General features: G+C 44.0%; 1 protein-coding gene across 1 annotated transcript in view; it reads right to left on the reverse strand.

Annotated features, from left to right (window-relative positions):
• The window catches only part of NSD2 (nuclear receptor binding SET domain protein 2), a 2,565,963-nt gene that overhangs the window by 228,504 nt on the left and 2,313,330 nt on the right, over positions 1-24,129 (reverse strand). The gene's annotated exons all lie outside the window — the stretch shown is intronic.

Consider the following 24,129-nt stretch of genomic DNA (forward strand, 5'->3'; position numbering starts at 1 on the left):
GGCAGTTGTTGATGTGCATTTCCAATTTGTGTTACATGCATATACTGTTTAGCAGACTGATATTTTATACAGGTGTTTCTTGTCATCTCCATTTAAACCTAGGTCACATTTTTCAGACTATTTTAATGAAAACCCTCAAGCAAAACTACATTTTGAACACCCCCATACCCTATTAACTTGGAGCAAAACACACAAAACTATATACATCTTCAAAAAAATGAAGTTTACCCAACCAGACTGGAACTGCCCCAAATCGACAGGTACACCCCCCCCCACAGGCATTATCTAACCTCAAATTAAGGTTACTCATGCTAAAGTGTGTTAAAGCCTGTGCTCCCACTTAAACTGACTGGTGCCTGTTCTTTTATCTCTGTCCCCCTCTCAGATGTGAAAATGTGCATGCTTTCAGAAAATATCAACTTTTAACCTTAAGAAAAAGTTCATTAGCTATCTTGAAATAAAACTAAATTATACACTGTTCTGTTAAATGCATTAAACTATTAAGGCTACTAGAGAATCTGCTCTCATTCACTTTCAATAATTTATTTTATTGAACTGCTTGCCCTTGCACCTTTATATTTAGCATTTTCCTCAAAGAATGCTGAGAGCTCTCAAGACTAATTGCTTGCACCTGTAGACAGCTCGTCTCCATGGAACAGTCAGGAATGACAGAAAAAAAAAACAACACTGAAGATGCATGAAGTAATTGTCAATTTCACTCAAAACATAACAGAATACACAACTGCTTTCAGATGCGGACTTCTTGACTCCTAAGGGACATTTGCTAGTGGAGAAAAAACAACTGAATATCATTGCATATGCAAGGAACTTAGCACTTCTCATGGTTTTCATCATTGTATCTTATTTTTCCAAGCCTACTTTCTTAGAACCACCCTTGTTTACAGAGTAAACCAAGGGCATTAATCTAGACATTCACCTTTGCAAAAAGAAAAAAAAAACATCTCAACTCCCTAAATATAATAAAACCATCATATATTTACTCCCCACCAGTCCATGATAACAGCACATTAACAAAAAAGATTTGTACTCCATCACAACCTTCCATGTGTGTTATCCATTTTCATTCTTCCTCAACTGATGGGTTAGAATCTGAACCAGCGGATCAGACTCAGACACTGCAAAAGCTTATGGCAACTTAGAACTCTCAAGCACCCTTACCCAAAATGCACCAATCCCAGTTACCTCAGATCTTGGTAGCTAAAGCAGAGAGAAATTTTTTTTTTAACAAAAAAGAACAGCATAAAGAGAGAAATAGCAAAAGGTTAGACAAGGCTATATTTGGAGCTTTGTCATACTTGGATTATGCCAATTTTTTCATATCTACTGACTCTTCCAGACAAAATCAAAGAGGGTGTTGGTGGGTGGGGAGTTCAGGAAGAATGAAAATGGACAACACAGATGAAACGTTATGCTAAGTACTTAACTTCTTTATCTGATGTTGTCAATTTTCATTCTATCCTCAACTGATGGGACAGGGTCCCCAGCTACCTAAATCCCAAGGTGAAATCAAGGCAGAATATTCCTAAGCACCACTGAGCAAAATGATGCTCTGCCTCTGGATAGCAAATCCACTTTGTAATGAGTGATGATAGTATGAGAGTTGGCCCAAATCACTGCTGTACATATTTCATCCATGGAAGCCCTTGAATGAAAAACTGAGAAAGCTGCTAGACATGGTTGAATGAGCACGAACTTACTTTGGTAATGGAATATCAAGGAAATGCAGTCAGTAAGACATCTGCAGAGAGTAATTTTGAATACTGGTTTACCCAGTTTCACATCAGCAAAGCAAACAAATAACTTGTCTGTAGTTCTGATGTCCTTTGTTCTATATAAACAGAAATGCAGTTGCCTATGAACATCCAAATAAATCTAACAAATATATGCCTTTGTTTGAAAAACTTGGAAAGAAAACTGGTTAACTGATGGACTGGTTAATGTTAGATTCTGAAACTATCCTGGGCAAAAAGGATGCATGAGTTCGTAATGCAACTATGTCTTTATGAAAAATTAGAAACTGTGGTTTCACAGATAAGGCTTGAATTTCCAAAACATGTCTGCCTGATGTAATGGCCACCAAAAATGCTTTAAGAAAGGAATTTAAGATCGCAGTTATGTCCTGGTTCGAATGGTGAGTGAATTAGAGCTTGCAGTACCAAAGTTAGACCCCATGGAGGAGTGGGATCTTAACAACAAAAGCATGCCTCTTAAAAATGTTTTATAAAGCTTATGAAGAAGTGAGCGACTGAGTGAGGAACCATAAAAGCCAATATGGAAATTAGAAATCGCTGCCAACTGAACTTTGTTGAAGAACTAGCTCCTTGATTAAAAAAAGTGTAAAGAAATGAAGATTATGAAGGGGGGCAGAAAAAGGTTACACATCATTGTGAAGTGCCCAGTGAACAAATCTTTTCCATTAATTAGTATTGTTTCCTTGTAGATAGTTTAAGGGAGGATAAAATCGGTCAGACAGGAGATGGGAACATAGGTTGTCTGGCTATTATTGGAAATGGAGAAAATAAGCTGTTAGCTTGGGACTGGAGAGGTCTTGGTGGGCTCATGTCTGTCAGGTGAGACAGCAGATCTGGAGCTGGGTCCAGAATCCAAGGCTGATTAATTAAATGAGGCCATAGGAAGGGAACACAAACCTGCCAAGGCCAAAAGGGTGCAATAAGGATGACTTCAACCTGGCAGCTCTACGTAGGAACTTTGAAATGAAAGGGATTGGGGGCAAGCATAAAAGTAGGCCGGGGGGAGGGGGGGCAATCATTTAGAAAAGCATCCTAAGGTGACTTCCCCTATAGGGTTGGGAAAAGGGCAGAGCAGCTGATGCATTTGTCATTTAGGGAAGATGACAAGAGATCGTAGTAAGGCTGGCCCCATTGTCGGAAATCAGTTCCACTACGTTTTTGTTGAGGGACCATTTGTGAGGTAATAGTATGTACCTGCTCTGTCTGTCCACTAACACGCTGGACTTCCCTGGAATATGTGCTGCTATAAGAAAGCGGTTGGAAGAGATCGTTCATTGCCAAACCCTGAGAGCTTCTCGGCACAAAGGGTAAGATCTGGTTTCTCCTGGTTTGTTGATGTACCAAACCAGACATGTTGCCTGTTTGAATCGCAATAATTCCCGAAGGGAATGCGTTCTGAAAGGCCTGCAATGCTAGAAGCACTGTTCTCAACTTGAGGACACTGATATCCAAAAGGGCCAAACCTATGAAGGTAGTGAAGAGGTAGGACAAATATAAAAAGGAAGATAAAAAGACAATATTAACAGTATTTGTAGAGTACACTAGTACAAAGCAGACAAAGCTCAAAGGGTAGAAATTATCACAAAAATAACAGTAAAGAAAGATAAAATTTCCCTTATCTAATAAGCTGGAGAGACTAGCAATCACGTCTTTTGCTGAAAGTGGCAAATAAGATCTGTGGTAATTGGGGGTGGTGCATTCTTGGTAAGGGAGAAGCTTGAGAGTTCTAAGTTGCCATAAGCTTTTGCAACGGCTGAGTCAGATCAGATGATTCGGATCTGAACCCATCAGCTGAGGGCAGAACGAAAACCGACATCAGATCTTGCTTTTTGCAACATTTCTTCTCTTGTTACACTGTAAAGCCTACAGTTCTTACAACTAAAGAGTGCTTTTTTACTTTAACATCTTTATCACATACAATCACTGAAAAATTCCCAACACCCCCACATTTAAAATACCCACATACATACTACACACAGCTGCCTTAGTACACAATATGCAGTTTATTTCATGAAATGTTTTATACAAATACTAATCAACAAAAGCTGTTTTACTTACTTTTTCCCCTTTTAGTGTCCTCTTAAACATTAATGACAAAGTTGGGGTAACATGCTTTACGGTCCACCCACAAGTTTAACAAAGGCGAAGTCCAAGCTTTCTCAGCAACTTTTTCTTGCAAAGTCATATTTCACAAATATGACTGATACTTTATCATTTATGAACTAATTTCAGTGCTGCTGGTCTTTGTCCATCTCAATCCCCTAGCACCAGACTCTGCTCCAAGTCCAAGGTACTCCTGATTCTAGTCAACCTCTGCATTTTTCTCTCTCTCCAGTGTTCCAAAGGAAAATGCACAAAAACCTGTTTTACTGGCAAAGTCTCTCTATGAGTTTTGTTGTCAGAAGAATGAGAAGCACAGACCCTTTTCTGTTTGATGCCTCACTTTTGTTGGATAAACTCTTGTATTTCCCGTTTAGCCTGTTCTGCATCAAAAATGTATTTGATCCTGCAGGAAAAAATATTCTGAAGACAACTGGATGCAGCAGCTTAAATCTCACACCTACCTCTCAACATTCCCTGATTACAGGGATAAATTTGTTTTCCTTCTGCCTGGCACAGAGTAAACATTTTCAACAAACACTCTGCCATCTTTAACATTTAATATGTTCCCTTCGGTTACAGTTTTGTCAGGATCAGCTCCTTCTGCTGGTATGATCTCACATACATCTTTACTAATACAGCTCTTGGTTGCTTTCTCATGGCCAAGTTTAGAGCATACACTATGTGCCCTTTCATTTAAGGAATCCTACTGTGTAATACCAGTCCAGTTTTTTGTGTGCTTTCATAAAATTAATACAGTCTGTTCTTTCTAGTTTCTATGATACAGCAGAAAATTGCAGGTTTTATTTGCATGCTAACTCTACCATTTTTTAAAGAAGTTGTTCTTGAGAAGTCTCATGTTCAACAAGCCTTTCTTCATTTCTGCCTGATTTTTGCAGTTTTAACAGTTCATCTGAATAACTACTTAAAGGTTCTTTTATTTTTCCAGCCTTTTATTTGAGTTGATATACTCAAGTCACCTAAGTAAGTTTTTCCTCTAAATTACTGAAAGACATCTTTGCACCAAAGGTGAAGCTTGAACTGCTTTTTGCTGAACAGCTGCAGGATTCTTCCCAGTGTTTTTTCTTCACCTTTTCTAGTTTATCTTCTTTTAGGGTCTCTAAATTTCTTCTTTGCTCGCATTTAGAGTATGTAGTTTCTAGCAAACACCTGAATTTTACTCAAACTGGCAGAAGTACCAGCTCGTTTCTCAGTTTCTCTTTTTACACTGAGAGAACTGAAATTAAGCTGTTGTTCAGTGTATAGCCACATTGCAAATATTTATCTTGGTTGTATTCCAGACAGACTAACAGAACAGGTATCTGTTCTCGACATCCTACTTCTTAGCTGAGGAATTTCTCTAGTATCAAGAATCAAATGCGGTCTTCAAACCCAACTGTGGGGCTTAAGGATATTGATCTGGTATGACAACAGACAAAATTCTGATTACTGAATGGTACCGCTCTGAATCCCAAAAACTCTGGTTTTATGGGATATGCACAGAGTTCCAACGGCTGCTAGGTGCATCTTAAAGATCAGGACCCTTCACTTACTGCCCCCCTCACAACCGGAGTATTGCTTGCCTAAAGAAGATGACAAGGCCCCATGTCTCAGACAGGCATCTCAAGTCTTTGGGGTCAGGGTTGCTGGATGTTAAGATCATAACACTAACTTCCTTCATTTGTGAGAGTTTATTTAGACCAAAGTAGAGGGACCTGTAGCATGTTTAGTCAGTCACTTTGTCATATTTGTTTTTATGTTCCAATTCTACAGACCACTGGAGTGTGTGGATCCTGCTTATCTAACCCCTTCTTCCTTGTTAAGAGGAGAAGGATGACAAATGTAAAAATACTAAATGGATAGTCCTGAAATGGACTGTCAGGAGGCTAAAGACCTTAAAATATATAAAAATGATACTTCCTCCTGATCTAGCCCTCTTGGAACCTCAAAGAGTAGTACAGTAATCCTATGTTGATGGCTATTTGCTTTCTCTCAAAGCGTGGAGACCATTTATAAGTTGAATCCAGATCCCTTTTTAATGACAAAGGAGTACCTTTTCGTTATGTTGCAATTTGCTTAAAGTATATATTTATTCATTAAAAGTATTCATATTTACAAAGAATGCAACAAACATGGGCTGATGCTTTTGCAAGTTTTGAAAGAGGAGTGAACTGGAGCAGTGATCCATTCCTGTCCAGAAATTTGTAAACCAGGTTAATGGGAACTATATATAGATCAAAAATATAGGGGTTATCTGTTGTGGACAGGTCACAGAAGACTAGATAACTACACAGTCAAACTAACTAGTTAGCAGCATCAGAGTTAAAGGTGGGGAAGAATGAAGGCGGTTGGTCTAGGGTCAAGATGATGTTTGGTCAAAGCTTTGTGAAACTTTCTGGGGGCCAGAAGTATGCAGATGTCATTATCACAGTATGACATTTTGTGATTAAAAGAATGTGTTACACAATCACATGCCTCTCTGAATTTCATACTCTGTGCATGTACAATGACCAAAAGTGGTATCTTTGTACAATGATGGAAGTTTATCTCTTGTGATATCCAATGCAGATTAATAGAATGAATATAGCTATTACTACCACATTACTCAACATGCTGAGGAAAGCAACACTAGAGTATAATATACTGCATTACCTAGTGGCAAATGGAGTGACCAAGCTATGCACAAATACAGTCACTCATGTTTCATGAGAAAGAATCCCTCTGTGCCGTACGAGTTCATATGCTTCATTGCAACAAATGTTGACAGGAGGTCAATTCAAGCATCTGAAATGAGTCTGTACAAGTCTACATTTAGTGGACTTGACAAGGACACAGAAGTGCTATCATATTAATGTCTTGTTGGTCCATGCAGTAAGGAGTATGTAAGTGCACAGCATTGAGCTGGTGGATGTCTGCACTTAACATTGTTTCTAATAAATGTTGCCATCCCACATGACAATGACCTTGGTAGTAACAATAACACAATCAATGAAAGAAAGTTTAAGTTGTGTAAAACCATGCAGTATCAATAGATGCCTTTCTCTTCACTGTTACAGTAATCATATTAAAAGGGATTACCTGCCAAATATAGCCCAACGTCCAACCAGTATACCAAAGCCTTTAGCACTTACAGGCTCTGTACATCAAACGTGCACTGGACACACTCTAAACTGAACAAGCCTCTGGAGGAACAGAATGTCCCCCCAGGGCAAGGAAGAACATGTGCATCCAGAAGAAGAAAAAGAGAGAAGAGCCCCTCAGCCAAGAATAGGCTAGAGCAGAGGATGCAGAAGGTTGGGAGCAAATACTGAAACAGTGAAGAGAAGGACATCTACTGGTACAGTAGGATGTTACACAACTGTACAAGGTCTTTCCATATCACTGTTGCAGTATTAATAACAGAAGGAAGAGTCTAAAAACGTAAGAAACCTGGCAGATGGATGGCACTGAAAAGCCCTCTAGAAACCTATGCAGGATAGCTTTGGCAAAGCCACTCTAGCCCTTTTGAAAATAATAACCAACCTAGAATGCTTAGTGAAGGTATGGGCAGAAGACCAAGTAGAAGCTTCAAGGATGGAACTGGCTTCCCATCCTTGCAAAAAAAAAAAAAAAAAAAGGCACCAGAGGAAGCGACAGCTCTGGTACAATGAACTTTTACTAAAGAAAGACATTTACCAAGGATAGAACAAAAAGAAATGGCTTTAGAAATCCAGGAAGAGATTATCTGCTTAGAAACAGATAAACCCCAAGATCTGGGATGAAAGGAAACAAATAACTGCTTAGATTTGTGAATAACTTTTGTTTTACCGAAATAACATCTGAGCTGCCTATGTAAAACCAAGGTGGAAGAACCTTCTCACTGGCATACTGCAGAGAATGAAAAAAGGAAGGCAAACAAACCAATAGGTTAAGGGACAACTTATTGACCATCTTAGGCATAAAAGGAGGATTAGTATGAAAAGAAACCCTGCATGTGTGGAAAACTAAGAAAGGAAGAACAGCTATGAATGCCTGATGTTCAGACACCCTCTTGACTAAAATGAAAGCCAAAAGAAGAACGGTCTTCCAAGTACAATATTGTAAGGAAGCTGAAGCAGCAGGATCAAAAGGAGTCCGAGTCAATTTTTCAAGAACAAAACTTGAGGTCTCAGGAAGGCAAAATAGGCTTCCTGTGAGGCCTGATATAAAGGACACCTTTATGAAATGGCTTGACCTGAACTCTAAAGGCCAGAGGAGGTGGCAAGGACAGATGAGAAGAAATTGCTGACAAGTGAGCTTTAACTGAAGAATATGCCAACCCAGCAAGAAGCAAATCACACAAATAAAGATCCAGAGGAACCCTCGCAGAAGGGGTGGGGGTCCCGACGTCGAGAGCGGCACAAGACAGAAAATAGATTCTATTTAGACAAATATGACTTCCTGGTAGTGAGCTTCTTGGCCTCCTTGCAGAACCCAAAGCATGTCCTCAGAAAAGAGGTGCTTAAAGGAATCAAAACCCTATCACCTACAGTGTCAGTTAAGAGTGGACAAGTGAGGATGGATAAGAGACCCCTCGCCTTGTGTGAGAAAGTCCACTTGGTGAGGTAACTTGTGGTGATGACTCTTGGCCAAGTGAAAAAGGTGGAGGAACCAATGCCATCTGAGCCAAAAGGAAGCCACTAACAGTATTTTGGGACAGTCCTGCCTGATATCGTGCAGAACTATTGGTAGCAGAGGAAAGGTGTACAGAAACATCCCCTTCCATGAAAAAGGTGGGGCGTCTACTTTCCAAGCCAGAGGACTTGAAACTGGAACAGAATAGAGGAAGCTATCTGTTCAGAGATGAGCAAAAAAATCTACCTGAGGAATACTGCACAAATGGACAATGTCCAGGAACACACCTCCGTGAAGCATCCATTCGTGAGCTTGTGTGCTGGGCCTACTCAAAGAGTCTGTCACTAGATTATGTTCTGAAGGAAAGTAAACAGCCTGAAGAGTCACTGGATAATGGACAGCTAGATCCCAGACTTGAAAAGCTAATCTCCAAAGAATTTATTTATTTTTATTTATTTATTTTACATTTGATGGCTGGGGGCTAGTCTAGCTGGATACATGTCCATTTTCAGTAGAGGCCCAGGGAGATAAGCTCCAAGCATTAGTAAATTACAAAAAAGATTACAATAGTTAAAAATGACTAAATTCAAATAAAAAGAAATTAAAAAAAAGATTTAAGAGAATCAAAAAAATTGTTTCTGTGAATAATAATAGCTCGCAGGCTGTGCAAGGTTTAAAATACAATTGAGTACAAGGACACTCAGAATTCTGAAGTAATGATTAGTAGGTCTGAGAAAGAGAAAGAGAGAGCAGAAGGCGGCAAGAATCACAAGGGCTAGAATAAAAAGAAGTTATGTACTCACCATAACGTTCCATCTGAGTAGATACTTCACTTGTCTGCAACCTGTGGGTGTCGGATCCGATCTCGGATCCGATCCGGCAGCTTTCCAAGCTCCTAGATCCGAGCTCCTAGCTCCTCCCCTACTCATAATCCCTTACTACTGACCACATTACCTCAGATCATTTTTTTTTGCCTCACTAACTGAAGACAGAAACCAACTTCGAATGATCAGAAATATTCCCGACAGGTTCGGGGGATGGCAGGGGGGGTCGGTTGCAGACAAATGAAGTATCTACTCAGATGGAACGTTATGGTGAGTACATAACTTCTTTATCTGAAGTAGATACTTCATTTGATCTGCAACCTATGGGACAGAGTCCCCAGCTAACCTACAAGAACCTGGGTGGTCCTTACGGAAGGATATTCCGAAGCACCGCGGAGCTAAAAGAAGCCCTACTCCTGAAAATCATATCCAGCTTGTAATGAGAAATGAACGTATGAGATGAGGACCAGGTAGCTGCTGAACAAATATCGTCTACTGGAACCCCACACCAAAAAGCTGTTGAGGTAGCTACAGATCTTGTGGAATGAGCACGGATGCCAACTGGAGCTGGCTTGCCTGACAAAGTGTATGCTAGCATAATGCATTGACAGATCCAATTTGCTACAGTCACTTTGGTAATTGCTTTGCCCATGGCTGACTTTGCATAAGAGACAAACAACTGGTCCGACTTGCGAAACTCTCTAGTCCTGTGCAAGTAAAAACGCAGCTGTCTGTGCACATCCAATTTGTGCAACGTGTATTCACCTTTATTGTGAAAATTTGGGAAAAATACAGGAAGATTTATTGACTGATTGATATTTGATTCTGTAGTCACCTTAGGCAAGAAAGACGGATTAGTCCTGAGGGACATTCTATCTTTGTGAAAGATAAGGTATGGAGGTTTGATACACAGAGCTTGCAATTCTGAAACCCCCTTGGCTGAAGTAATAGCCACCAAGAAAGCCGTTTTCCAAGATAAGAACTTCAACGAAACGGAAGTCGCAGGTTCGAAAGGTGGTCTCGTCAAGGCTTGCAAGACCAGAGTGAGGTCCCACGGGGGAACCACAGTCTTAACAGGTGGTTTCAGAAGAAAAATGCCTCTTAAGAAGGTTTTCCACAACTTTGTAGACGCTAAGGAGCCTATGCCGTCGCCCATATGAAAATGGGAGATGGCCGCCAGCTGCACCTTAACCGTGGAGGCACTTGCCTAAAAAGCAGGGAAAGGAAGTCCAGAACAGTCGGAACAGGGACAGTAAATGGGTCCAAGTCCTTGTCTTTGGCCCAGATGGAGAAACGTTTCCATTTACTGTTGTAAAGTTTTCTGGTAGACGGTTTATGAGCCGCCACCAGAATGGCCTTAACGGAAGATGAGATACCGGGAGTCCTAGCCATTAATGGAACTGGATCAACCAAGCAGCAAGTTTGAGATTGACCAGGTTTGGGGTAGGGCATCCCGCTGGATGCGAGATCAGGTCTGGACTGGGATCCAGAATCCATGGCGGAGCCATACTGTGAGACCGCAGAAAGGGGAACCATATCTGTCGAGGTTATGAGGATAACTCTGCTCCCCAACCGACAGGCTTTCTGGATGAATTTCATCATGAGTGGGAGGGGGGGATAAGCATAAAGGAGTCCGGGGGGCCAAGCATGGACTAGAACGTCTCTGAGAGTCTCCCCTCGGGGGGGGGGGGGGGGTATCGCGAAGTACTCGCTGCATTTTGTGTTTAAAGGAGAAGCGAAAAGATCGCAGCGAGGCTGACCCCATTTGTGGAAGATTTGCTTCGCAACAGACGGATTCAGAGACCACTCGTATGGAGTGAGGAGCACCCGGCTTAGCTTGTCCGCTAATATGTTGGATCGTCCCGGAATGTGCGTTGCTATCAGAAAGCAGTTGGTGGAAATCGCCCATTCCCACACTCTCATGGCTTCTCAACACAGGGATAAGATCTGGTCCCTCCTTGTTTGTTTATATACCAGACCACTGACATGTCCGTCTGGATTGCAATAGTCCCCAGGGGAAGAAGGTCGTGGAGAGCTTGCAACGCCAGAAGCACCGCCCTCATCTCTAGGACAGTGATATGCAATGCGGTCTCTAGGGAAGTCCACGTGTCTTGAACGGATCTGCCTGAACAATGCCCCCCCACCGGAGGCGAGAAGCGTCCGTGGTCAGCGTGGCTTCGACCGGGGGAATCACAAAGGGCCTCCATTCTCTGAGTTCCTGTGCATGTAACCACCACAGAAGGGAGTCCCTGCACACCCTGCTCAGGGGGATTGGCGTGTTTAACGGGTGAATCGACAGGGACCATTGGACTTGAAAGGTCCAATGTAATATACGCATTCGCAGACAGGCATGAAGAGAGAGCGATCGATGCTGACAGACCCCAGTGCCCTCAGGACTAATTCCGCCGGAAGAGCAGGGCTCCGAATAAGGGCTAACACCTGATACGACAAGCTGTTCAGCCTGATTGACGTTAGAACAACTCGGGAGGTTCGTGTATCTAACCTGGCCCCTATGAATTCTAGGGCTTGAGTGGGGCACAGGCAGGATTTCTGCTCGTTCACTGAGATGCCTAGGCTGTGGGCCAGAGACAAAGCAAAATATCTCGCCACACAGAGCTGATGCCTGTTGGTGGCGGTGAGGAGCCAGTCGTCTAAGGTAGGGGAAGACCTGAATGCCCTGAAGTCTCAGGTGGGCTGCAACCACTGCCATGACCTTGGTGAACACTCTGGGGGCTGAGGTGAGGCTGAATGGAAGAACCCTGAATTGAAAATGACTGTCTCCGCGCCGGAAGCGGAGAAACCTCCTGGATCGGCTGCCCATCAAGATGTGGTAATACGCATCCTTGAGGTCTAACGAGCACATCCAGTCGTTCTCCCGCAGAAGGGGGAGAATTGATTGTAGAGTGACCATCTGGAACTTCTCCTTGGGTATGAACAGGTTTAGAGCGGAAAGGTCTAAGATGGGTCTGAGGTCCCCCGTTTTCTTTGGCACCAAAAAGAACCTGGAGTAATAACCCAATCTGGACTGATCTGGGGGGACGGGCTGGATGGCTCTTTTTCTTAGCAGCTTTGAAATCTCCAAGGCCGCTGCCTCCCTCTGATCGGGTGGGACATCGGGGAGACGTCTGGGTTTGGGGGGAAGGTTTATGAATGGAATGGAGTAACCTCTGGATATGATCCGGAGCACCCATCGATCGGTTGTAAGGGACTCCCAAGTTTGACAGGTGCTCCGACAACCGCCCCCTGACTGCCTCCAGAGAGGGATAGTCTGGCAAGCCTTCAGGGCTGTTGCGCGGGTCTGTCTGAGAAAGGTTCTCTAGACCCGAAGTTACGCGGCCCCCCTCTGCCTCTGGGCCGGCGTCCACCTTGTCCTCCTCTGTCTCTAGAGGACGAGTGGTCCGCAGCAGGATGGGATTGTTGGGGATTAGAGAAGCGGATTCCGACGGCAGACAGCGTCTTCCCGTCCTTTTCGCTTTGGGCCAGCGTGTCGCGAACAGTTTTGCCAAACAAGGCAAAACAGTCAAAAGGGGCGTTCGTGAAGGACGCCTTGAAGGGATCCGCGAAGTCACAAAGACAGAGCGAGGAGAGACATCGCAAGACAACCCCGGCTCAGCTAGCTCTAGCGGCTCCCTCTGTTGCGTCGGAGAGAAGCCGCACAGATGTATTAGAGATGGATTTTAGAGTGGCCATTCGAGTCTCAAAGACCTTCTTGTCCGGGACAGACATGGACTCCGGGGGGGCTGCAGCGTATTCCTTAATCAAGTCTCGCTGTAGCCTAATGGTATGTGCCATGTAATTCAGCGCCCTTATGGAAAAGGTCGCTGAAGAAAACATCCGCTTCCCAATCTGGTCAAGCGCCCGAGATTCCTTATCCGGCGGGTGAACAGAAGAACTCTCCTGCGCGAGTTCTTTCTTGGTGGCCGCCGCTACCAACATGGCATCAACAGGGGTTCCTTTGGCCCAGGATGGTCTATCTGTGGGGGGATTGAGGACTTTATCGGGGCGCCTAGGGATTGGCTCCACGGTGTCGGGCTCCTTCCACACCCTGGTGGTAATCAAGTCCACCAGGGGGTCGGCCGGAGGGGACACCCAAGAGGTAGATGGGCCTGCCTCAAAGGCCTCCAGGAACACTGACTCGTCAAGGGAGGGCTTTTGGGCAGACCACCCCACTCTGATACGCAACATTTCCATGATGTCTCCAAAGGAGACATCTTCAGGGGGTGATCTTGGGGAACCCTCCGTATCATCCAAGTCTGTGTCTGTGGTAACGGACTCGGGGGAGTCCAGGTGCCTCCTTTTGCACCGATGTTTCCGAGGGACATCCTCGGTGGGGCTGTCCGAAGAGGGCTCATCCACAGGTTGTTGTTCCCCCGCGGGAACTAGCTGGAGGGCTTGGGCAGGCTGTCCCGATGGACAGATGATGGAAGACAGACCCTCATACAGTGGGGGTGCGGGTGGATCCGAAGCCCGGGTCGCGGATCTGGAGGACCTCGACAACACCCTCTCCACTACCTCAAAAGCTGAAGGAGAGCTACTCTCGCCAGCCTCTGAGAGTAATCTCCTCGACTCCGAGGAAGGGATCCGGGTCGGAGCCGATGCAGCCAGCGCCGAGGCAGAGGTGTGCTCCGACGCCAACAGTGCCAAAGACACAGCAACTCCCTTGGATTCGACGCTCAGCCCTCGGCCCCGAGAGCTCGGATCCGACAAGCTCGAAGGTGTAGTCAGCGAAGAAACCACCGCTATCGGCGCCAATTCCCCGGGTCCGAATGGGCCTGGATCCGATGACTCAGAGACCCGAAATTGAGTTGGAGAAGGAGTGATCGGGGCAAATATGGGGGCCGCACTCCCCCCAGAGGGGGGGGGGGGAGGCAAGAGCATCTCCATCTGCATTTGGGTCTGCAAGAACCAACGCATCATCCGATCCATGTCCGCTTCGGAGATGCTACGGGTAGACCTGGATGACGTAGTCTAAGCGGGCCGGGAGGGCCGCCTTGGAGATCTCGAGGGAGACCTATCCTCCTCCTCCGGCGAGAAACATGGCGAACGGCGCAGAGAGGAGGGGGATCCGGAGACCCTTGAGGGAGACTTAAGTATTTTCATTGGCGGAGCCGAAGGATGAAGTTCAGCCCGCCTTTTGTGGGACCTATGTCCTTCTTTATCCTTGTGCCTCTTCTCTGGCAGTGAAGAGACACTAGTTTCCCCAGAGCTCAAACCCGAAGAGGGAGGTTGAGTCCCGGGTAGAGCTAAGGGGACAGACGGTGCTGAAGCTGCCGAAGCAGCTGGAGCCCGAACGGGAGAGGAAGAAGCCGACTCCTGGGGGAGCTTTCCTGCCAGGATCAGCTTGTTCTTCCTATCCCGAAGTGCCCGGGGGTTGAAGGCCACGCAGATCTGGCAGGCCTCTGACAAATGAGCTGCCCCCAGGCACAAAACGCACTGAGTGTGGCCATCAGCTGGGGAAAGCTTGTGGCCACACTCAGTACATTTAGAAAAAAATGGCCTTAGGCCCTTCAGACATCATTCACACACACACCCAAACACTAGGAGGGGGAGGGGGTGGTGAAGGTAAACTAGTGATTAAACTAATAAAAAAGAAATCAAAACTAGCACAAGTAGAAGAAAAAGGGGAGCTAGCACACACACAACTTCAAAATTGTCGAAAAGTGTTTTGAAAAACCAGCAAGATCTCACCCAGCCATGAGCTCTTCACAGGGAAGCTTCTTCAGCAGCGGCAAAAAACGATCTGAGGTAATGTGGTCAGTAGTAAGGGATTATGGGTAGGGGGGAGGAGCTAGGAGCTCAGATCTAGGAGCTTGGAAAGATGCCGGATCGGATCCGAGGTCGGATCCGACACTCACAGGTTGCAGATCAAATGAAGTAACTACTTCAGATGGTTAGTTTCTATTGATTAAAGCTGTAGAAGGGACAAAGGTTAGAAGGAAGGGGTATAGAAAAAAGAGCTTTAAGGGGGAAAAAGTAGGGTTTAGTCTGGTTTAGAACAGGGACAAAGCCAATGAAATTCCAGATGTTCTTTGAGATGTTTCTAGAAGAGTGGTGTGGATGAGAGAGACGTGAGTGTACTAGGAAGATTGTTCCAGATTTTACCCACAATGTTAGTAAAAAGTGAGTCCCCAGCTTTATTGTTTGATTTAATATAGGAGATTAACAGCTTATTTGCTGAGCGAAGTGTTGCAAGATTTCTATATGGAGAGATCAGGTTAGAGAGGATTGGGGCATTGTTTGGGTGATGAAGAATATTATGTGAGATAAGCAGTTGCTTATACAGTAGATGGTTTTGTAGTTCTGACCATCCAAGTTGCTTAAGGTTGTGACAGTGGTGGGTTCTGAAGGGGGTGGCAGTGACAAATCTAGCTATGTTATTATAGCTAGTTTCAAGCTTGCTTAGATTGTGTTTTGATAGATTGATGTATATGGCAGAAGCATAGAATAGAGTAGAAGTTAGGTGAGTCTGGGCAATGGAGGTTTTAGCTAGTGGTGTGAGGAAGGGTCTGATTCTATACAGGGAGCCTAGTTTTTTATTGACAGTCTGTACAGTATTGTTGATATGTTCGTCGAAGCTGAGGTTATTATCTATGGTTATGCCCAGTAGACGTGTAGTAGTGTCAGGGGAAATAGTTCCATTGTTAGAGATAATTGTGAAGTGGAACTCTGGTGACTTTTGAGTGGGGGCAAAAAGTAATAATTTAGTTTTTTTTAGGGTTAAGGAGGAGGTAGTGATGGGTGAACCAATTTTCAACGGTGTTAAAAACTGCTTGAGTAAGGGTCTGAAGAGAGGTTGATGACTTAGCAGTACAGATTAAAGTAGAATCATCAGCGTATTGTATGCATGTGGCTTGAGGAACAACAGTATTTAGATCATTAATAAAGATGGAAAAAGCCTTGAGGGACTCCAATGTTTACAGGGAGGGGTGTGGAGAGATTATTGTCCTAGAGCACTGCTTGCTGTCTATTTTTTAGATAGGATGTAAACCAAAGTATTGCTTGTGGGTCAAGAGATTGGGCTTTTAGGACATTGATTAGTAAGTCATGGTTAACCATATCAAAGGCTTTTGATAGGCCAATGAATAGTGCAGAAGATAGAGAGTTATTATTTCGATTCTTGTTAATACAGTCAGTAAAAGATAGAAGGGCGGTAGTTGTACTATGAAAGGGCCTAAAGCCGTGTTGACAGTTGGCAAGTAAGTTATTGTGGAGCAGATGGTGGAGTAGTTGATGGTGAATACATTTTTCCATTATTTTGGCTAATGGAGAGAGTAATGCAATTGGTCGGAAGTTGGAGATATCAGTGGATTTGCCTCCTTTATGTAAGGGGATTATATGGGAGACTTTATATATGGATGGGATGTTACCTTCTATGATTGTTCAGTTTATAAGGATGGATATGGGATATGCTATGACTTTGGAAGCTATTTGAAGGTATTCTGTTGGTAGGTGGTAGGCAGAAGGGGTGCAAGGTTTGAGTTTTTGAAGGAGTTTGCAGATAAAGGATGTTGGCACAGGTTGTATATGGAAGGGAGGCACTGAACTGTTTGTGCTTTGTAAAGTGCTGTGGGAAATGGGAGATATTGTGTTTGCTTCATCTAGATTGAGTTGTTTCAGAGGTGACCAGTTACAGGCCTTTAGTTCGTTTTGAAAGCTCTCTGCTTTAAAGTGTTTTTTGGAATGATAGGTTATAAATGTGTTATTAATAGGTGTATGAAGAGAAGAGAAGACCTTGTATACCCCCCCTTGCTTGCTGATATACCAAATCACTGTGGTATTGTCTGTGAAAACTTTGAGGGGCCAGGGATGAAACAGGGAAGGAAAAGCTTGAAGAGCTAGAAGTAGAACCCACATTTTCTTTATAGTGATGTGGTCCGACTTATGAAGAAGAGTCCAGAGACCTTGAACCTTGAGAAAGCCAAAGGAAGCCTCCCCATCCCTTGTCTGAGGCATCTGTAAAGAGCTTGAGTTGGGGCTGGAGCTTGGAAAGGAAGCCCCAGGTTGAGAAAAAAGTTGAATTCACCATTGAAACTTGAGCTTCAGACAAGGAAGGAGACAGGAAGTCCAGGGGGTGGCAATGTTGAAGTCAGACTAACTTGAGGAACCACTGTAGCTTTCTCATATGGAGCCTGACCAGAGGGAGCAGAAGAATGGTGGAGGGCATAATCCAGAGGACCCAAAAAAGTCACTTGGTTGTGATTGAATCCAGAGAAGGTGCAGAATGGAAAAAGGCCACAAGAGACAAGGCCGTGGGGCAGGCAAGGATTTCTGCAAGGGCAAAAGTCTCTGCAACCAAGGAAAACATGATCCTGAGAAGGGGTCAGAGCTGAGTTTTGAAAGTTTATGGTAAACCCCAGACTCTTCAACAGAGAAATAGTAAAATGGAGATCCTAAAGCAGAGCCTCAGCGGAGGAAGCTTGAATGAGCAGATCCAGATAAGGAAAGAGCTGAGCCCCTCTCATCCTGCAAAAGGAAATGACAGGAGCAAGGCATTTGGTGAATACCCTTGGGGCAGTAGAGAGGCCAAAGGACAAAATGAGAGAAATAAAAAAGCAAGGAAGAAAGAGAAATGTAGACATTTTCTGAAAATGGGACAGACAAGAGATATGAAGGTAGACATCCTTGAGATCCAGATAGACCAGAAAGGCCTGGGGAATAAGGGGAAAAGGTTTGAAGAAAACATCCATAAGGATGCGACCTAAAAACATTCTAGAATAAAAACTCTCCCCCACCTGGGTAGGGGGTACAGCTTGAATGCGCCCTGGATCAGGTCTATATTAGATAATCAAACTTTCAAAAGTTCGAGTGTCATATGGTCTACAACATTGATCGAATTTTTGAAAGTTCAAACGTTTTAATGGAGATCTCCGTACAGCACGGAATGAGAAGATTTCCCTTTTCTGCACTGTAGTGCGATCTCTGAGTTGATATATTTAACGAGCGAGGGGTGTGTGGGGTGCAGGGGGGCTTGTCCCCCTGCTTAAAACGTTCAGGTAGGTTATCTGTGTAGTTTTTTATTTTTTTTTAAAGTAGATATTCAAACTTTTAAAAGTTTGACAGTATGGTGTCGACCATATGACAGTTGAAGTTTTGAAAGTTCGATTATCTAATATAGACCCCTCCCCCCGGATCAAGAATGAGGCACCTCTGGGAAAAAAGGACGTTGTTCCTGAAGAGGTTGAGGGATGCCTTAAAAGGGAGGAAGGGATTTCCAAATCATGAAATACCCTGAAAAATAACAGACAGAACCTGTTTCTGTTCTGATTTTTAACCAATTAGGAAGAGACAGGGAACGACACAAGGGATAAAGGAACCTGGCCAAGGGAAAAAAAGAAGCAAACTGTCAAATGGAACCCAGTTTATTCTGGAAAGCAGGTTTCTGGAAGAAGGGGTTTTGAGTAGATTTATCAGGAGGGACACGTCTAGAATCCTTTTTACCTTTGGGCAGAGGATGAAACTGCCAGATTTGGAAGGGTAATTCCACTGAAACTTTGGAATAGGAGAAACAAAAATATGTTTCAACTGCTGCAAGGCTTTGCCCTTATCCTGGAAAGACTTAAGTTCAGCAGCAGCACCAAAAAGATTTCTATAACCCAACGGAGTATCCAAAAGTTTGGCCTAAATGTCATCAAGAAAAGCCTGAATATGAAGACAGGAGTAACGCCTCATTAACAGAAATAAATGTAGCAGATGCATCATAACTGCATTTAACAGAGTGGCAGACAACTTGACAAGTGGGACCTAACAAAGGGCAGAAGCCTTACTCTCAAACTCAAGGAAATTACCTGACAAAGGAGGGTAAAAACATACATGGTCATATGAGTCCAGTAGTTAATGGCCCAAAAAGATAAAGTGGAGGCAGTATAAACCTTCTTGCCCAGCCTTTCCATGGCCCTATTATTCTTGTCTGAAGGAAACAGCCTGGTAGAGGGCAACAGCTTGGAGGTACTGTCAGAAGAAACAGGCACTATAGAAGGATCAGATGAGGAGCATTCATACAGAAATTTATATTCACCAGGCACCTTGCAAAATGGGTCAGGTTTCTTGGGAGACAGAGGCTGAGAATCAAGGGCCACAGAAGTTACTGAAAAGGTATCCAGGAGGGCACCCAGAACAGGGGGAACAGAATGTTTGGAAACCTCCACCTGAAGGAGCTCATAATACATTTTCTGGATATCAGAATCTTGAGAGCAATCCCCCTTAAACTCCAACATACTGGTAAACGGCGTCTCCAAAGGACAGTTCCCTAAAGGGAAAACTGCACTACTGGAATCCTCTTCCTCTGAACCACAGTCCAAGGGGGAAGGGATTTGAAAAAAGTAAGCCAAAGATCCCATAATCCGGATCTTCAGAAGAATCCAGTTCCCTAGGTCTTTTAAGAGAAGTGGAAGACTTTAAGACTTTAAGAGAAGGGGAAGAGACAGACTCCCATCGAAGAAGCATTAAAGCATTAAACAATCCCAGAGTAAAATCATGCCATTCTCATTGTAGACCCTTACCTGCAGGGAGAATATGCTTGGTTTTCTGTTTATTTTTCTGCAGGACATCTGCTCGAAACACCCTAGGAGAGAGAACTTTGGTGACACTCAAGCATACTGGGGATCTCTTCCCTCACTAAGATCTGCAGAATCCCCTATGGTCCATCGTATATAATCAGCCAGGGTACCACCTCAATGTCTGGAGCAGACATTTGTAAAGCCTTATAGGATTGTACCAGAAGTCAGATCCATGTACCTCTGACGGTGTTGTGGCAGAGGATTCTGAAGCAACTATGGGATGATCCTCTAGACTTTCACTAGCCTTGAAAGAGATGTCTGTAGGAAGAGGGACAGCAGCCCTATCAGACAAGTTTTTTGGCCTTTTTCATGGCCGATGGCAGACTCTTGGGATGGGAAAACTCTGACTTAGCATCTTGAGCCAACAGCTTAAGACATTGACTTTCAAGGTAGATAAATAAGTAAGAGAAAACTACGCAAATTCTTGGGGAGAAAAGCTTGGCAGACAGAACACTGCGCACGGTCATGGGAAGTACCCAAAAACAAGAGACTAGTTGTGACAGTCTTTATGGAAAATCTGCCTCCCACACTGACGTTTTTCCTTTCTGGATGACATGAAACAAACCAACACTAAATAAAAAAAAGATAAGGAGAAACCTCAAAGGGGTACTTATATGACAAAAAGTACAGTTTTGTACCTACCATAAATGTAGATGTCCGAACTGGATAGCATCTGCAGTCATAACAACTGTGTTGTCCTGTCGTCAGGCAGCCCTTCAGTCGGCCGGATTCCAAAGTCCGGGTCCGGCTTCGGCTGATGTCGCACTTCACCCGACGTCATCTCTGTTGGTCTTTGGGTATAAAGGCATCAGCCGACGCCATTTTCCTCAGTGTTTCTTGCCCCAGATGCCAGTAGCCCTCTTGAAGGCTAAACATTTTGGATAAATGCCAATGTTTCCAAAAAGATAGTGGTAAACACAAAAAATAAGCATGTATGTACATATATACAACAAATACACCATAAAAGACTCCCCACCAGCTAGCTATTAGGAGGGTAAACACCCTAGGAGTACCACAGAGGGAAGGAGGGAGGGTAATCCTGACTGCAGATGCTATCCAGTTCGGACATCTACATTTATGGTAGGTACAAAACTGTACTATGTCCTTCATGGATGCATCTGCAGTCATAACAACTGGGTTGAATACCATAGCCAACTAGGGAGGAGGAAGAAACTAGATTATGGTGTGTTTAGGATCCCTTGCAGTACAGCAGTGGCAAACCCTGCTCGGGATCTGGAATATAGAGGCAAATTATAATGCTTGGCAAATGTATGCACGGAGGTCCAAGTAGCCGCCTCAATAATGTCTTTGGTTGCCACTCCTCGTAAAAAGGCTGTGGTAGTGGCTGTTGCCCTTGTAGAATGAGGTTTTATGTTCTGTGGAATTGGTTTTCCATGGAAGGAGTAACAGAACCGTATGCAATTTCCTATCCATTTGGAGATTGTCTGTTTGGAAATAGCTTTGCCTTCCCTTCCTGTTGCATAGGCTACAAAAAGCTGATCAGTTTTTCTGCTACTTTTAGTTCTGTCCAGGTAGTAGCGTAGCTGTCTGTGTACATCCAAGGTATGCAGTATTCTTTCCCCTCTGTTTTGTGGGTTGGGAAAGAAGGTAGGTAGGTGGATTGCCTGGTTTAAGGACACTCTGGATACCACCTTAGGCATAAATGTAGGATTAGTCCTCATGGACACTCTATCTTGATGGAAGATTAGGAAGGGTTGTACTGCCATAAGGGCCTGGAGTTCAGAAACCCTCCTGGCTGAGGTTATTGCCAGTAGGAAGGCGGTTTTCCACGATAGATGCTGTAGGTCTGCTGTTGCTGCTGGCTCAAAAGGTGCTAGTGTCAACTTTTCTAGCACAAAGTTCAAGTCCCAAGCTGGTAATGGTGGTTTCCTTGGAGGTTTTACATTCTTGATTCCTCTGAGGAACTGTCTGAGTAATGGGCTGGGCCTAAACAAGGCAGACAGTAAGAGTGGAAATCCTTATGAGGTATTTGTTTCCCACAGGTTAAACAATTATTAACTTTTTCTGACATCGGCTGAGGCAAGAAAGAGTCCCCAACGGGGTACTTAGCTTTAGAAGTCTTCGAAGTAGTATTCGGTAGAAGTAATCTCTGGATCCGACTGACCGGCACTTGCGAACAGCTTCTGCTTCGGGCGCCACGCAAGAAAGACTGAGGAAAATGGCGTCGGCTGATGCCTTTATACCCGAAGACCAACAGAGATGACGTCGGGTGAAGTGCGACATCAGCCGAAGCCGGACCCGGACTTTGGAATCCGGCCGACTGAAGGGCTGCCTGACGACAGGACAACCCAGTTGTTATGACTGCAGATGCATCCATGAAGGACATCAGCTCGATAAACAGCACAAAAAAAGGCATTCAGATCAGTGTTCAATCATGGCATTCAGACTGCTAGCAAAGTTCTGCGTCCGTACATCACCTTTATGCACTACGTCTTGCACTGGCAGTGCACGTGATGTGCAATATATACAAGTGTTAAAGGCTTTGATATATGGGCTGGATGTTGGCCTATCCTTGGCAGAAGATCCCTTCTGTTATTAACACTGCAACAGTGATATGGAAGGACATCTTTGTAACAGTTAAATCTGTGTCAGGTGTAATGCAAACGCAAGCTACAGTGTTAAGTTTGCTTGTGTATTTTGATGTTTATTAATAAGAATGGTCTGAGGTCAGTCTGGAATTTGCTGGTCAGACAGAAATCAGATGGCGATTCAAGTAGTCAGTGACCATCCCCACCATCACTCTTAAATATTCTGTCAGTTTAATGACAGTATCTATGTGGAGTAAAGTACAACTTCTAGTATGTCGACTACTGGATCCCTTTTAAACTGGGCCTCCTTAAATCTCCAGAACTAGAACTAGTCACTTGCTATGACCTGATGAAGGTCAATAATCTTACTTGACCTTGTATCCCCTGACTGCCCAGTTCCTTGAGGGAAGTGGTACAGAAGAGCCAGAAACTCTTGTATTGACCAATATGGCTATTGGTGGTGGTCTGTTTACCCTTGCTCCAGAGTGTATGTTTCAGACCAATTGCATGTAAAGAGCCAAGGTCTAAACAGCAGTGCCCATTGCACAGGCCTGGCCAGAAGTTGGAAGAGAGTGGGGAAGGGCTTTGAGGACAAGTTATTTTGGACCAGGATCACAATGCTTAAGAACCTACCATAACAGCAGATTTTCAAGTAAATCACTGCTGCAGTAGTCCTAATTACTCAGATTTCAGCCAATGAAGGCCTCAATGTCTGGTCCAATTTCCAGAGCTCAATACTCTTCGTCCTCCAATTGTGGTGGATCTCCACCCCCCCCCCCCCCCCGGGATGTCAGTTTATCATCCCATATATGAAACTTAATGGCCACCTCTTCCATTTGAGAGTTTCTTACTTAAGAAGCCACAAGGGCATTTATACCAACAGATGAAGGACAAGGTCCTAGCACTCCTATTACAATAACAGATCCTTTACTTTTAAGTTGAGAAGCAAGTGGTCTTAGTAGATCTACCATCAGGTTCATCCTCAACTCCAACAGCACCCAAAGGAAGGAGTGGCCATACACATACATGTAGATGAAGGACAGGAAACATACTCTAGATCTACCAAACAGTACCACTCTTACATGAACTGAAGTGGCTACATCCAATTTTGACGTGTTTTCCTTGTACCGCAAACAGAGGAAATCCTGAACAGTAACTTCATCACAGTGGAAGCAGCTGAACGAAAGTCAAAAGTTAAGAATATGCCAAGTCCTGAAGCACTGAACTACTGAAGGAGGCTGACTTCTGGAGTCTGAGTGCAACCAATGCTGGGTAAAAGTATGAACTGAAAGTGGTCACGGCAAAGACATTTTAAAACTGAATTGGCACCGCCTCCAAAGGCATGGGCTTTGGCCTCAACATTTTCCAACAGGCAGTACTCGACATGATGCTAAATGAATGCAGCTTCTTGGGAAGGGTCAGCTTGGCAACTGCCAAACCATTCCTGGCCATAGTAAGGAAGACAAACAGCTGTTGCATTATTTTTCTAAACTCATTCACTCACTTCAAATAAAGCCTGAGAAACACGAGCTGATAGCCCACAGCCAGTACATAAAGGACTCCTTCCTATGCTCTCCAGCATCGAGAAGAAACCAGGTAGGTGAATGATTAATTCAATGGCAGATCAAAAAAAGAAAAAGACTGTCAGAAAGAAATGTGGGTTTGTTTTAAGGGGCATGTGTTCCTTACAAAATACCACATATGATTCCCTACAGATTAGTAAGATGTAAACTTG

Source organism: Protopterus annectens, chromosome 2.part1 (assembly GCF_019279795.1).
Source record: "Protopterus annectens isolate FY-2018-M chromosome 2.part1, PAN1.0, whole genome shotgun sequence".
NCBI classification, from domain to species: Eukaryota; Metazoa; Chordata; order Ceratodontiformes; family Protopteridae; genus Protopterus; species Protopterus annectens.